General features: G+C 31.9%; 1 protein-coding gene across 2 annotated transcripts in view; it reads left to right on the forward strand.

Annotated features, from left to right (window-relative positions):
• The window catches only part of LOC140439882 (uncharacterized), a 284,930-nt gene that overhangs the window by 65,635 nt on the left and 202,502 nt on the right, over positions 1–16,793 (forward strand). Inside the window, exons 2-3 of one of the 2 annotated variants that reach the window (XM_072530053.1) lie at positions 111–168; positions 16,473–16,531. The gene's annotated coding sequence lies outside the window, so the exon portion shown is untranslated. The remainder of the gene's footprint in view (positions 1–110; positions 169–16,472; positions 16,532–16,793) is intronic. The other variant, XM_072530052.1, reaches the window with a different exon arrangement.

Here is a 16,793-nt window from a genome sequence, read left to right on the forward strand (position 1 = left end):
TACAACTTATTTTTAATTTACTTCATTAAATACTTTCGGGTTTCATTTCTACTAAGACTTTTTCTTCGTAAAAAAATTACAATCTATACTATTTTTTTTTTGTTTTTCAGGCTTAACATTGATCGCGGAAATAACAGCATTTTAATCGGAACAAATATCATCAACACGGTAAGTCAATTTATCGAATTTATTATATTTATCTTAGTGTTTAGTAAGAGTAGAGTATCTCCTTGTGATCATAATGTATTCTACTACTTTATCCGATAACATATGAAGTCTATTACGATATTTACTTAATCCACTGTTTTTTTGTATGTATGTTAGACTTATGCGAATCATTATGATTCGAGTCGAGAAATAAAAATTATATTTTTTTACATCCCTAGGTGAATTGTGAATCTTATTATAAGTTAGGAGATCAACGCCCAAATAGGCAAAGAAAATTGGTTCAGAGAGGTTACAGGTGCAAACTCAATACATAATACAACAAAAAATAATGGAGAAAGACTATGTAATTTAGCAGCGGCATTAAACATGAATATAAGTAGCAGGAGATATAAAAAACACAAAGACATACACAAAATAACATGGATCACACCAGGAAGTCTGGAGAGAAATAAATAGACCATGTACTGATTAAAATGCAAAAACAATCAATAAATTACGTTAGATCTCACAGAGGGGCCAACATTGATTCGGACCATATGCTAGTGATTAAAAAATGTAAAACAAAAACAACTAATAATGAAAGGCGAAAAGCACAGAGAAAATGGGACGTAAATAAATTGAAAGAGAAAAAATTACGAAGACGATTTGTACAAGAACAGAGATGCAATTCAAAGAACAACAAATGGAGGAACAGTGGAAAAAATTTAAACAAGGAATAAACAATGCAGCAGAGGAAGTGGTTGACAAAATGCAAAATAAAAAAGAAATAATTGATTTGACGATGAGTGAATATTAGCAGTGGGAGAAAAATCAAAGGCAAAAGACAAAGAGATTATTTAAATCGAAAAAAAAAATCAAACAGTAGAGGAAATAGTGAACAAAATAGAAGCAGAAAATAAAAGATACAACTCAAAACCATTGTACCAATACTTTAAACTAGGTAACCGAAAATGGACAGCTAATATAGCTATAGAAGCAGAAAAATGACAGAAGTATTTTGAAGAAATATATTAAGAAACGGATAGAAAAGAAGAAAAAGAAACAATAACGAACACAGAACAAGATAAAGAAGAAGAAGAATTGACCTATACAAAAGTGAAAGAGAAAATATGCCAACTTAAAAACGAGAAAACAGCGGGAGAAGACGGAATATGTGCAGAACTTATAAAATACGGTGGGGAGGCACTATACAGACAGAAACATAACATAAACTAATATAACTAAAACAGAATATATGAAGCAACGAAATAATGCCCGAAGAATCGAAGAAGGGAAATATAGTGACAATCCCAAAACAAGAAGATCACAGAATATGTAAAAATTACCGAGCAATTAATTTACTGAATGTAACATATAAAGTAAAAAAATGTTTAAAGATAAGAAGATAAGCCGAAACACAAAAATGAAAATCTATAAAACGACCATAAGACCAATAGTAGTATACGCTGCAGAAACATTTACATTAACAGCAAGAAAAGAAGAGAAATTTAAAGTTTCTGAGAGGAAGATTATCAGAAAAATACTGGGACCAAAGAGGGAAAACGAAGAGGATGTATGACAATGGATGAATCACGAAATACAAGAATGGATGGATCAAGAGAACATAGTTAGAGCAATAAAAGCACAAAGAATTAGATGGTATGGACACATAATGAGAAGAGAGAAGAGCAATCCGTTAAGAGTTATGACGGAATGGATACCACCTGGTAAAAGAACCAAAGGCAGACCTAAACCTTGGAGACAACAAGGGAAGAAGACTTAAAGAGTAGGTATGGAAATTAGAAATATAGAAAGGACAATCAAAGAGAGAGAAGAATTGAGAAAAGTAGTGGAAATAGCGAAGTCACACCACAATCAAAGAGAGAGAAGAATTGAGAAAAGTAGTGGAAATAGCGAAGTCACACCACAAACTGTAAAACCAAACCCAGAATGGGATGATCTCCCACACAAAAAAGATCTTCAAGTGAAAACAGCTTAAGCTTCTTCGGGAGCGTATAGCTTGTATATACATTACGATATTAATTTAATCTGATTTTTTTGTATGTAAGACTTATGTACGCGAATCATTATGAGCGAATGAATCGTTATAACGTCCATAAAAGAATATAAGAGAATATGAATTTCTTTTGTGTCAAAAAAATGTTATACGAACTTTATTTTGAAGACGGACACCACTGATATTAACAGAATAGGCATAAAATCAAATATATTTCATGAATACAAATTTTACCGAAATTACCAATTTAGATATAAAAATTCGATATATATAAATTCGATTTTTACCTCCTTATTCCATCATGATGTCCGTTTCTCCTTCCTATTATTTCTTGTAGACCCACATACTAGTTTTGCTGTTTTTGTCATACCATTTTTAAATTTTCCACATTCTTCTTACATTATTTCTCTCATTTCTCCTTCTTTGTCCATTTTCTTCTGTAACTCCTTCTTATATCTGATTTTTGTTGATTCTTCCATTAGTTTGTGTATTTTAATTATTTTCTTATATTTTTTATTCTGGTCTTCTGTTTTTTTATTTCTATTCCTTTGCTGTTAAATGTAGTTTTCAGTAGGTAGTGATCACTGCCTATTTCGTAGCTTCTTCTCACCCTTACGTCTATTGCGTGATTGTTCATTGTTTAATATGACTTCTCTTGTAAACTTCTTGTTGTTAAAATGTATCTTTTTGTATTATAAATGTGTATTCACGATCATCATGTTATTGTCTGACCAAAATTCAAGTAATAGTTTTCTTATCTGCATATGGTCCTATAACATCATTCCATTTTTCTACTTCTTTTCACACTCTAGCATTCAAATCTCCTGTGAATACTGTTTTCGCTGTGCAATCGTTTATTACTTCTTGCAATTTGTCCCAGAATTTTTTTTTTCGTTTTTTGTTGCGTCTGTATTAGATCCATATCATATATTTAGGTTTATAATTGCTTTTTTTGTGCCGATCTCTATATCAACTCTAAGTATACGCTCATTAAAATATATCCATTTCCTTACATTCTTGATGATATTTTCTTTACCATGCATGCTACCCTGCCTTAGATCTCTTTCTCTCTTCTACTCGACTGTATATTAGTAAGTTTCCGTTTTTCAAAGTCGTGGTTCCTCTTTCTTTTCTTTGTGCTTCTGTTATAGCCACTAGTTTAATCTTCTTGTCTTCTATTTCTTTCCCCAGTTCTACTTATTTTCTGTTTATACCTCTTACATTCCGTGTTGCCATTTTTAAAATGTTCTTCTTGTTTCTTATTATGTTGCTTTTTAAATGAGGTTTCTTTCTGTCTGTGTTATCATCTTTATATTCACTTATGTGATTATTCTTTGCATTTTCTATTTCCCGTTCCATCCACGTATTTTCTTCCACTAGTTTGCACTGTATTGTTTGTAGCTTTTTCTATCATGTGTATTTTTTGGTTGTCAGATTCTATTTAAAAGGCAATCTAAAACTCGTCGTCCTTATCTTCTCTAGTTAGTTTTCCAAAAATAAATAACAAATTTTTTATGTAAAAAGTCAAAATTTATATACTAGCTGACAAGGTCACACTTGCCATTGTCAAGTCATATTAGATTCGCTTCTCCTACACGTTCTCTTCGAAAAAATCCATTATTACAAACATTATAAATAAGATCATTGTCAAACTTATATTATGAACCAATTTTTTAAATTTACCCATTTTTTACCCATTGCTTAAGCTTCTTTCTGGAACTGGTTCGTGAAACATTTATCTATACCACCGAATTTCTAGATCAAATAACCGTTATTTTTAATAACCATTTCTTTTCCTTAAAAACATTTAGCATCTATTTCTGTTTTTGAATCTGTTATTCGTCTATGATTTTTACAATTTTTTGGGTATTATAATACAACTAGATTACTTAAAATAAATGTAAATATGTACTGATAAATTTTTTTTATTGCGTATTATTGGCATTGCAACGAAATATCATTCGTATAATTTAAAAAATACGAAATTTAAACAGCAATATATAATTAAACTCACATATATAGTTCCATACGCAGGACGTCTGTTGTAAAACAGTTGTTAGCATGTAGGGTACCTTTTTCTCATAAAGTCAACTTATCCACCGAACCGGATATATAACAACAGTTGGCAGCTCACCGTGTCAGGTGGTTTTATAACATGAAAGCACTTGTTAAAGGTAACGGCCAAAATCCCCTGTCTTTTTGTAGTGCATTCGCATTAGATATTATAAACGTTAACTTTTAATATATTCCGGACAGGATGTGCACCTGAATAGCTTTGTTTCGTCAAAAGGGGATTAATATCTTACTGGGAAAGAAGCTTGCCAAAAATTATGAGAATAATTAAAATGTTTATAACGGCAATAATTTTTGTCCACTACACTATCCACCACCAAACATAGGGACATCGTTAGCTGATGGTTTTCTGCATTTTATACGTAAAATACAGAAAACTATTTTGTCTGTTTAGAAAAATTTAGAAGAAAAATTAAACTGATATTTTATCAATCCTGGAAGATCACACCTGTTTTTTTTTTAATATAAACCACACACATGGGTATCGGATACCCAATGATTATTTGTGAATAAAAAATATTTTATGATTTTCAGAGACTGTCTAATCACTATTGAATATGCACGAATAACCAAATCAATCATTTTGGTTTCTCTTTCTTAATTGTAGCAATACAAAAAAAATATTAAGAATATTGAGTTTATTCTAGGTCTCTTTCACAATGAATAATACGAAGAAAAAATTTAAATGTGTGGTCCATCAGACAAATTATTCTGTATTCGTCGCTTCTTTCTGCTATTTCTTCGGAATTGCTATAAAACATACTTCAGCCATTCCACAGATATTTTACCAGTAGTCTATACATCAGTAAACAGTTTGAACACTGATGTGGTTCTCATTTTTAAGAGTTCAGCTGGGATGTTATCTGATCCAATTACTTTCATGGTTTTGACTGATTTTGAAATTGCTAATTGAACATGTCATGTTACTTTTTTAATTCTTTCATTTCTGAACATCTATTTCTAGAAGGTCTAGTATTTCCTTCGTCATCTATTGAATCTTTCTAGTTTTACTATCTTCTTCTATATCTTGGTCATATGTTCTCGAAATAATGTCCATATTTTTTCAACATTTTCAGTTGTTCTTATTACTTTCATGTAATTGTTTACATCATTTTCTATTTCACTTTTGTTGACATCTGAAATAGTAAAATTCTTTTGCTGATTTTTTTTCTCTGTTCGTTTTAACCTGACTCTTGCATCGGCAACTAAAGGGTTGTCTTCAGATCCAATATATTCAAAGTTCCTAAATCGTTTGTTGATAAAAATGGATGGAACAGGAAGGTATTTAAAAAACTACTCATTTGGAGCTACTACTTCTCTTTAGGTTTTACATCCACTCAGATTCTTTCAATACTGGCATCCAGAGAGCAGACGAAAAAGATTCCAGAATTATTAAACCACATGCCTCAACTTTATCTTCCTCGAACCAATCGGCATCCTTAGACGATATTTCACAGTAGCACACAATTCAGAAAAGCTCATTTGCCCTTTTGGCAGCAAGTCGCTGTGAGGTGCACTATTGTGAAATATGAAATAGATCCTACTGGTTGTACATATTTTGTTCTAGGGATCTAAGCAGTGATGGACAAAAGAAATCATAAGTTTTTGCTTAAATCCTTTTAGAGAAGGCGACAGATCAAGGACAACCTCACAAGAAGTAGTGAAACCTTGCATGTTCCTTTATCCGATTGACTGGATATCAGAAGTTTGCTTGAGATTTGAAGGATTGCGCAGGCTGACTGCAGGAAATCAGGTAAAACCGATTTTAATGCATTCCTCGAGCGAATACAGCAGTATTTTTCCGCAAATTCATGCACCTGCAAGACATCTTGAGATTCACAGACGTAAGTGCTAAACCATGCCAGATTAGGTTCTGCTGGATCCCGCAAGCTATCTTCAGGCTTTCTATATTCCGACAAATTTAGTAGTTGTCAATTTTTACGTTTTTTCAAACATAAACAAAAGGAACAACATAAAAATATTGTACAATACAATTATTGGATTGTCAGCTTGAGAGATTTTAATTCCATATGTTTTTTATTTAAGTGAAAAAACAATATTACGTAACTCGTTGCTCGAACTTCCCTCCCACCCCCTTAATGCTCCGTAAAGTTTAACAAGAACCCCCACCACAAAATTGCGTTACGTAATAACTGACGACCCCCAATCTGGTGCAATTTTGCACAGCGATACTTTCACTTTTGCGAATAATTTTTTCCTTTGTATAAAGGACCTAAATATCTAAGATTTGTTTATTAAACAGTAAGTTTTAGGCTTTTCAGGGGACTGAAGTTCCTGGATTTTAATTCGAAGTCTAGTAAATGCGTAACAATATTTCCGGCTGTTGTACGACCACGCCTTGAGGGTTGTTCTGTAGACCAACGATGCTCGTCTTGTCCAAGTAACTTGTAGATTTTCTAACTGGTTAAAATTACTTTTCGTATTACATACCACCACCATCATCATCACTACATTAGTTATTTTCCCAAAGAAATTAAAACTGGCCTATCGTTTATTTTATTATAATATCGAGTTTTTAGTTTACATGTTATAACATTACTTACAGTTTTTACCAAATAGCTTTTTGCCAATTGCCAGATAAAATTTTTTTATTTAATTCTTTTCAACCACTTAGATTACACTTAGGACCTTCATAAATCGTCTAAAAATCTTTATAACCAAGTAAAACAGTCCTCCAAATTTCCCTAAAATCGATTTAACAAATTTCGCATAATAATTTTGCAATCTAAATTTTTTTAGATTAAAAAAAGATGACAAAAAATTAAATTTTTTAAAAATCTTTCACAATAAAACTAGACTATATTATAGAAGTTTAGTTGATAGACAAAAGGGCAGCTAGAGATGTGAGAACACGACGAGGAGCATATTGTGGATCAGACCATCTTTTACTCCAAACCAAATTTAGATGCAGAATTAACAAAGAAAGAAATGAAAGGCAACAAAGAATCAACAAACTGGACCTGGACAAACTGAAGATTCATGAATGTAAAGAGAAGTTTGAAGAAGAAATCGCAAATGAGTTAAGGATGCTAGAACTGCACTCCATAGAGAGCAAATGAATAATATCAAAACAGCAGTACCGAGAGCGGCAGCGTCCACCCTGGGAAACAAGAAAAAGGCGAGAAGAGGAGCATATAATAACTCGAAGTATAGCAGTTCCACTAAACAAGGAATGGTGAATTTAGAAAATTAGTAATCCACGAAATAAGTAAACTTTTGAAAGGACAAGACATCGTCAGATTTATCAAGGCACAAAGACAAAGATGGATGGGAAATCTAGAAAGGAGAGATACAAACGAGATAAGAGAGCCAGATTATAGAGAATCTTAGGAAAATATTATGGTTAGTTAAAGAATGAAAATTCATATGCCAAAAAAGGAGATAATGGAGTAATATTGTGGAAAAAACCAAGCAACACAACTAATTGTAAACCAAAAAGTTAACGCGAATTGATTCCTCACGACAAATAAATCAGATGAGTCCAAAGAGGGTGGAATCGCTCCGACAGGAGTGTAGATAGCATTAAGATGATATAAGACAGCATCTGTTACCTTTTTATAAAGGTGTTTTATATAAATTAATATTATTTTTAAATGATTTATCGAATTTGTTATGGTTGAAAGAATGCTACTATAGACAGTTGAGTTACTCATGTTTCTAGAGTAAGAGGCGTAGATATATTAATATAACCTAGCAAAAAAAAGTAAACAATTTGTTTACATTACTTACTTTCATTAGATATTAACAATAAACGTGTTTACAACGTAATTGACAAATTCCATAAATTCATATTGATTTTATGGCTTCGGTGTTATTTCTGTTAACAACCTATTAATTTGTGCAATTTTATGGGCCAATAAAGTAGATAATATAGTTTTCATAAGACTTAATGACCAAGTAAACAAGTTAATCTAGGACTTAGCGTCCTCATGGTCAACATTATGATTATAATAGAAGAGATATATTTCTCTTAGTTAATTGCTATATGTAAATTAAGTTTTTTACAATAAGCAAACATTGTGTTTATTGTAAATAAGGTAGTTACCTTAAGCCTAATCGATTTTCAATTGGATATACATAAAATAAATAAAAATTTACAATATAATTAAAAGTATTAGATAAAGCACAAGAATTTTTTCTTCGGTAGACTGAAGCTGCTGGATAACTTCAATGTTCCAGATCAAAGCAACTGTTGTTAGTGTCTACTCGTTATCTTGGATATATTTTCAAATTTACAGTGTGTCCGTAAAGTATGGAATAAATTCGATATTTCCTAAATGAAAAGCTTTTTAAAAAAAATGTAAAACACGTCGATTTTTAAATTTAATATTCTACATTTTACAATAAAATTTCATTATACAAGGTGATACACATTACAGTGATGACATCATCGACTATTTATTTAAATGTAACACCTTGTATTTGAGGACATTTTTAGATCGATATAAATGAGCTGATTTCAAAAAAGTATAATACTGGGGGTATTATACTTATTTTTTATTATGGGCATTTGAAAGATATGCGCTTAGAAAATTAATTTTTATTGATTTATAATATTAATAAATTATAAATAAATTATAATAAATAAAATCCGTAAACTAATTTTCGAAACCAAATTCAGATTTTGGCTTTAATCTGTGCCTTCTAAGAATTGCGAGGCAAACAGACTTTGATAAAGATGTTATTAGAGACATGGGGAATCTGAAAATTGCATTCCACGACATATCTCCTCAACTAAGCAAAAATCCTTAGCGAATTCGTTTCTAGTACTCGTACAGAGTATATCGGAATAAAAAGGAAAAGACGGTTAAGATTTGATTTCACGTACAGTGCGTCTGTGTATCTGCTTATACGTATTTCGCCCTAATAGGGCTCTTCCAGTTGGAGTTTTCTTTTGCCCAGTATCTACAATTCTGACGGTTGACCTCGCCATTTAATTTGAATGTAGCCTCATCAGAAAAAATAATACTTTGAACCAAGAAATGGCTTCGGTGGCTGTTATCCATCATTATTCAAATATATAAATGACTTCAAAATTTATATTTATAATTATGGGATCTCGATGTAGCGGGTAGATACTCATCTGGGATCCCGATAGGTGACTCATCTACTTCATGGGAGCGCCCCTGCCTACGCGAGCCTTTGTTTATCTTCTCATGCGATAATAACCAACTGGTTACGAGTGGTACCAACCATCAACGAGTGGTAACAACCAATATCAAATTCACTACTTTTCGTAGATGATCAAGTCATTTTTGCACAAGGCAGAGAGGACATGAAATATATGATAAGGAAATTAAAGAAAGAATATGAGCTATAGAGACTCAAGATAAATATGTGTAAGACCGAATACTTATGTATTGAATCCGAGGTTGCAGATTTGAACTTAGGTATAGAAGAAGAGACTATTAAGAGTAAAAAGGTTCTTTCAACGCATAGTGCTGACTATTACCCTATATGGGGCGGAAGTATGACCAATGACAACAACAATACAAAATCAAAATAAGAACAATTGAATTGGACGTTATGGGAAGATATCTACGAATTACCAGACCATAGAATAAGAACAAAGGAAATATAGAACAGAATGGAAGTAGAATGCTTAATTACAAAAAAGTTAGAAAACATGCAGTGATATGGGCATGTAAAAAGAGTGCCAGAGCATCGGTGACCGATAAAAAATTGGATTACCCGCCGGAAAGAAGGCGGAGAAGTAGACTTGACACAAGATAGAAAACGTACATGGACAACGTACATGGACAACGTACATGGACAACGTACAGACGTACAGAAAATGCTATAATAGATAGAGACCTCATGGCAACTGAGAGATAAAGTGCTATGGAGAACGAAAACGGTGAATTCATAATGCGAAAACTCTAAAGAAGCAGAAGAAAAAAGGAAAATGGCTGAATTCTCAGCTGATGAGGTTTATTCCAGTCTTGAGGTTTTGCCAATTGTTGATCTGGATCAGCATTTTTCATATTATTTAGTGCCCAACCCACATTTTGGGTTGTTGTGTTGCATTATTTTGTTAGTTATTCCTAAAGAGTGTCAGTTTCATCATTTTCCACTTTCTTCTAACTTTGTTTTTTCTGGTATAAGATCTCTAATCTGTTTCAGATAATAAGTTCATTTTAATTTAATTCCAGGAGTATTTCTCCCGAGCTGCCTTTCTAATAAATATGTGTGACAAAACGTTTGACTTCCTGGACATTTATAATAATCACCCATAATCACCCATAATAGTTTACAGCTAACAATTTTTTATAAAGTTTTTGTGTTATAAAAATAATCGTATTTTATCTTCTTCTTCATTGTGAAGGCTTTTCGATCTTCTGCCACATGGAATAATTGTCCTGCATTTGATGTCTGAGTCCATTCACGAATGTTTTTTAACCAAGAAACCTGTTTTCTTCCTACACCTCTACGGCCTTCTATTTTACCTTTCAAGATCAGTTGTTGTATTCTATATCGATTTCCCTCACTATATGTCCCAGATAAGACATTTTCCGGTTTTTAACAGTCTTTACCAATTCTCTTTATTTCTTAACCCTCCTTAGTACTTCCGCATTAGTTTTTCTTGTTCTCCAAGATATCTTTCGCATCCTTATATGAATCCACTTTTCCAATGCTTTAATTCTGTTTATACTTGATACTTTTAGTGTTCACACTTCTACTCCCTACAAAACTACAGACCAAATATAGCACTTAAGCATTCTCTTTCGTAGATCTAAACAGATACATATTGCAAAGAAATGTCTTAATTTTCATAAAAGTAGTTTTAGTCATTGCTATTTTAGACAGTTCCCAAATATGTAATTTTGTGAACTTTTTCAACTTTATTTGTTTATTTGTTTAATTAACATTTAATTGAAGCTCTGTGTATGGATGTGAGTTACGACCAAAGACTAAAACTTTTGTTTTGGTTTGAGTTAATTTTAATGCCCATTTCCTCTCCGACTTCGTGAACACAATCAAGCAGAATTTTAAGACCTTTAATATTTTCTGACAAAATTACTGCATCGTCCGCCTATCTAATTATATGAAGTAGTTTCCTGTTGACTTAGACTCCATGGCTGTCTCTCAAGTGCCTTTTTAAGTAGCTGGTCCAGGTAAACATTAAACAATGTTGGGCACAAAATGCAACCTTGTTTGACTCCTCGTTGTATGGAGATTTCGTTGGTGTAATTATCTTCAATTTTTACGACTGTACAGTTTGTATTGTACTTTGATTCCAGTAGAGATGTTTATTGACACGAATATCTTTGTCATCTGTTCCTATATTTTTAGCATCTGCATTAATTTTACATGCTGTACTTTATCGAATGCCTTTTTGAAGTCCACGAAGCATGTAAACACATCTTTTGCTTTAATCACGACATTTTTGTAATAGGATATTTAGCGCAATAAGTGCCTACATAGTTCCCGTAGCATTTCTTAAACCAAATTGGGTATCTTCGAGATTTCTTTCGCATTTAAGTTTCATTCTGTTGTTTTTAGGAAAAATTAGGAGTGTGGCTCATTAGACTAATTAATCGATATTCTGAGCATTTTCTAACATTGCGTTTTTTAGGTATTGTAACGGTGTTGTAACAAAGATGGACTTGAGCCAGTCTGAAGAAGTCGCTTCGGTGTTATATATTGCATTAATAAGTTTTACTAGTATTTTTATGTTATCTTCATCTATTAACTTCAGCAACTCCGTTGGTGTATTATCTGGACCACAAGATTCTATTATTTTAGCATTGTATAAAACGTGTTCTTCCTCTGATCTCCTAATTTCTGGGCCGTCAGTAAAATTTTGGTAGAATTCAGTAATATTATTTCTGTCATTTATAGATATTTATAAGAGTTTTAAATCGTAAAAATACACCCATAGTCAAAGTTATAATTAGTTCATCTTCATCTGTAAATGTTACAAAATTATAAATGATCTTTCGCTATTTTATTGCGTCGTAAAAGGTTTTGCAAAAAGTGATTTATTGCTGATACTACTTTTTTACTTATACGAACGTTATTGTGGTTGAATAATCATATTAAAAAAATGCTAATAACACATTTTATTGTATTCTGGATGTATAAAAGTCATAAAATTCAAATTATATAAGTTAATATAAACTACTTGACCATTAAGTTTAATGCTCAACTAAAGGCTAAAGGTATGAACTGATTGCTGCGATTAATCGGTGCGATGACAACATCGCAATGCGAAATTTTTGCGAGACTAATGGCCACGGCTATTAACGAGAATCAACACATCATAGCTTATAGCTTCACATACTTCATTTATAATTGTAGCAACTGTTGAAAATCCAGCACGATAACTGTGCCCTATTGTACTGAAGCTTTCACCTTAAAACCTAAAACAGTATATTTTTTAGGTGAGGAACTGAAGAGAAGGTGGAGAAGTTTACGTGATTCTTATGAGCGATACTTAAGAGTCATCAAAATAAGAACTGGGAAAGCTGCACAAAATAAAACATGGCAATGGGCTGAAAGAATGAAAATGGACCAACCATTCTTGCTTTTTGCTAAAACCTCTTCAAATGTGCCGGAAGTTGCGACTCAAGTAGAGTCTGTAACTGAGAAAGATGATGGTATAGATGTTTCTGGTAACCAAAAGAGAGAACTTGGTGATCTATCTGAAGTACCATTACCTACAAAAAATAATGAGTCTGCTACTCGTACTGATGTCACCACCAAAATTGTAGAACCAGAACCAAAAAAACGAAAAGTGAGAAATGTACAAAAAATAAAATTTACAACTTCAGTTGACTCTATTATTACTTATTTTGAAAGCACAAAAAAAAACAAAATACTCAATAGATTTATTATTTCTATCATATGCAGGCTTGATAAAACAATTTTCTGGAAAACGTCAGGGTGAAACCAAACTACAGATTGACCAAATAGTTGCACAGCAAGCGATAATGCACTATGAAGAGGAGCAGCATATAATTCAACTACCCCAGAGTTCACAACCCTCAACTTCCAATAGTTGCACCTCTGATTCGAACTTTTATGAAAGTCCACTTATGTTACCAGACCAAAGAACCATTCCACTTGAAAATAATCCAAGTACCACTAGTGCAGATTGCGAACAATCATTTCCGGCTTCAGTAGCCACCTTTTTACGAGTGTATACTCTTTTATAATGTTGATATATAAAAGAATTTAAAAATAAAAATACAATGAGTGATGATTGATTTACCTCAAAGTAATGTCTTTCTTCCGCTGAAATAGGTTCACGAAAATTGCTATGAAGCTTAGAAATATCTTCCCTTATTAAGTTTAAAATTTCATCAAAACAAGCAATTTTCATTCCGAAATATTTATAAAACCGATTTTCGTGAGATCGAAGTTGTGGTCTTAACGTATGAAATTCTACTCATTGTTGCCTTTCCAAATTTATTTAATGAGTCCCAATTTTTCTTTTTCTATAAAAAATATTAATAGATATTAAAACTTGCCCATTATATGAAAACAGATATTTCTTATAATATTTTCAGATACCTAGTGAATACATAATAAGACATTCTTTAATTTTATTATATATTTATATATTTTACTTTTGATCCTTCCCGTCTGCTAAAGCAACCAGCAAGATCAGATCTTCCTTCGATTTTGAAGAATCCATTCCAGATTATGCTGTAGTCGGTTCAATTCAAGCGACTAATCGCAGGAATGTGTTCATGACATGAAAAAACGCTGTCGCTTATATTGCGAGATAATTCTGTTCATTGCATTGTGCATTTCATGCATTTTGTCTTTTTTGCTAAAATTAACATAAAAATATGTTGTAAATCGTCTTCACTTTAAGAGAGTAGTATTAGGTCGTCTGCATAGCAGATTATTTTAAGTTGTTTTTCTCCCATTTGGTATCCTTTTTCTGTTCTTACTTTTTTTATTATTTCATCCATAATTAGGTTGCACAATAGAGGACTCAGGGAATCTCCCTGACTTATCCCATTGCCAGCTTCAATAGGGTCGGTTAGTTCTTCTTCCACTTTTACTTTTATTGTGTTGTTTTGGTAAATATTTTCGATCGTTTTGATTATTCCTAGAGGTATCTGTCTTGCGTACAATAAGTGGATAACGTCCTTTAATTTGACCCAGTCAAATGCCTTCTTAAGGTCAACTAAATATAGATATGCCGGTTTGCCGGTAATGATTTCTCTGGCTCTTGCCTCATTATAAATATAGCATCGGTACATGATCTTCCCGACCTAAAAACTTGTTGTTCGTCTGTTATAATTTCATTCTGTTTATTGGTTATCACTTTGGTTGTTAATTTTAGGGGCAATACCAGTTGATACCAAATGTAAACAAATATGACATAACCGCTTCTTCCAATTACCTCGTTCAATGATAACTACAATGAACCATTTAAAGTGTTCCTCACTGAATATTATATACTGTAGTATTTTCGTTTTAGCCCGTATATAAAATATTCTTAATCTTTTTGTGTTTCTGAGACTAATAATAAAAACATTTTTCAGTCGGTTTATAATAAACAAATTGCTCTTTTGTTTGATCTTTGTTCCACCTAGATATTTGTGCAGGAAATAAACAAGAATCTGTCTATTCATGCTTATACCGATTTTTGAAAATGGTGTCACTTCGCGATGGAGCGCCGTAAGAGGCGGACGGTTTTATTGTGGAAGTCCGAAGTTGGTCATCGGGACTTTGATCCTGGCAGCCGTAGGAGAACAATTCAGGGTCTGGGCACGTGAACATCGTTTTCGTAAAGTTTTAAAAAACCGCCAATTTTCCCTTAATCCATGAGTTTTGAGTGGAAAACAAAGAGCCTAGTTTGAGCAATCATATGTTGTTATAATTCAGGATAATAATAATAATTTATAAAGTAATAACTATCCAGTGAAGCGAGTAGTTTTTGTTAATTGTTTCTAAATAAGCATTTATCGTTAATGAAATAAGATTTGTTCTCATGTCAATTTAAAAAGATTATAAATACATATAAGTTTAATGTAACAGCTAATTGTAATATTTTAGGTCGACTCAGCCTGAATAAAAATGAGTACCTTGGGTAAAACCAGGGGTAATAATAGACGGTTGAAGCGTAGCACTGGCCATGTTACCTTCCTTGTATACCGTAGGCCCTAGATATAGCAGACTACCCTGCTATACTCCCAAAGCCGCGACAGCGGTATAAAACGGGAGACTATTATTATAATAAAATTAACCTGTGATAATTAATTAATAATTCAGAAAATTTAGGTAGTTTCATTTCGACATATGACAGTTAGTACATCTTTTTCTGCCAATTTTTATATAATCATAGTTTTAAAGTCTGTTTTGTTAGAAGGTTCACATTTAGAAATTTTTTGTAATAACTGTTTATGTACAATAAAAATAAATATTTAGTTTTTTTTAAACTAGGAGTTTAAAAAAATTATTTCTTTTAAAAAGATATTCACCCTTAAAATTTTTTAGGAAAGAAAAACCCTAAACCTTTATTTCTAAGCAGCAAGAGGATTTTTTTAAACGGCGTCCTAATTTTAAATAATTTAGAAATATTTTTGTTTAGTTTTGCCCAGGACACCCCTGTAAGTTTTTCCTAATTTCTTTTTGTTCTTCCAGTCCCCCCCAAATAAAGAAATCCTTATCCACGACCTTGCTCTTCAACCAAATCACGAGTAGCCATTTGCAAACGTTTCAATTTTTTTACTTATCCTATCTTGAAGACCAGTGATTGTTCAGGTGCTTATTTTAACCCCCTATAAGCAAAATTATAATTGTTACAATACATAGGAATAAAACTCAATTTATTTTAATAAAAAGTATATTTTTTGTTACGTTTTGACGTTTCGATTTCCAATTCCCAAACCAATTTCTGAAATGAAAATTTTGAAATATTAATATAACATATAAATGGTATTTTCAACTAAAATAGAAATGTCAAACGTCAAAAATAAAGGAAATATAATAATTTATCCATAATATATTCAATAAAAAACATGGCACAAGGAAATGCTGTTAGAAATACAAAGTGTTCTTTATTTTTATGTACGCAAAACAAGTTTAAAAATATTTTCTCGTCTGTTTTTTGCCAATTTTTTACAATTTTTCCTAGAACCCATAACAGTAGCTGTCTGATATTTCTGATTTTTGTTTACGAAGTAAGCAACGCTTAATAAATTTGTATATTTTATAGGGAAATCAAATTTATTTTTATTAATTTTTACCACAGAATACCGAAATAATTTCTGGCCAACAACTACATGCAGGCAAATGTGGAAATGATGAGAGGTATAGTATGTCAATTATAATAATTTTCTAATATTTAGGACAAATATGTCATAGTAATTCGATTATTATCCTTACGGTTACTTTTGATAATTATTTGAAAATGCCATGTGCTAAATAAGTATGTAATAGGAAAACGTTGATACCTTTTATACTTATATCTAATTTTGTTGTATTGATTCTTAATAAGATTTTACAAATAAAGTCCAAAAGGTGTCGTTTTATGTTTGTCTGTTTAAATATTTGTGTCTGTGTATTTTGTTGC

The sequence above is a fragment of the Diabrotica undecimpunctata genome, chromosome 4 (assembly GCF_040954645.1).
Source record: "Diabrotica undecimpunctata isolate CICGRU chromosome 4, icDiaUnde3, whole genome shotgun sequence".
NCBI classification, from domain to species: domain Eukaryota; kingdom Metazoa; phylum Arthropoda; class Insecta; order Coleoptera; family Chrysomelidae; genus Diabrotica; species Diabrotica undecimpunctata.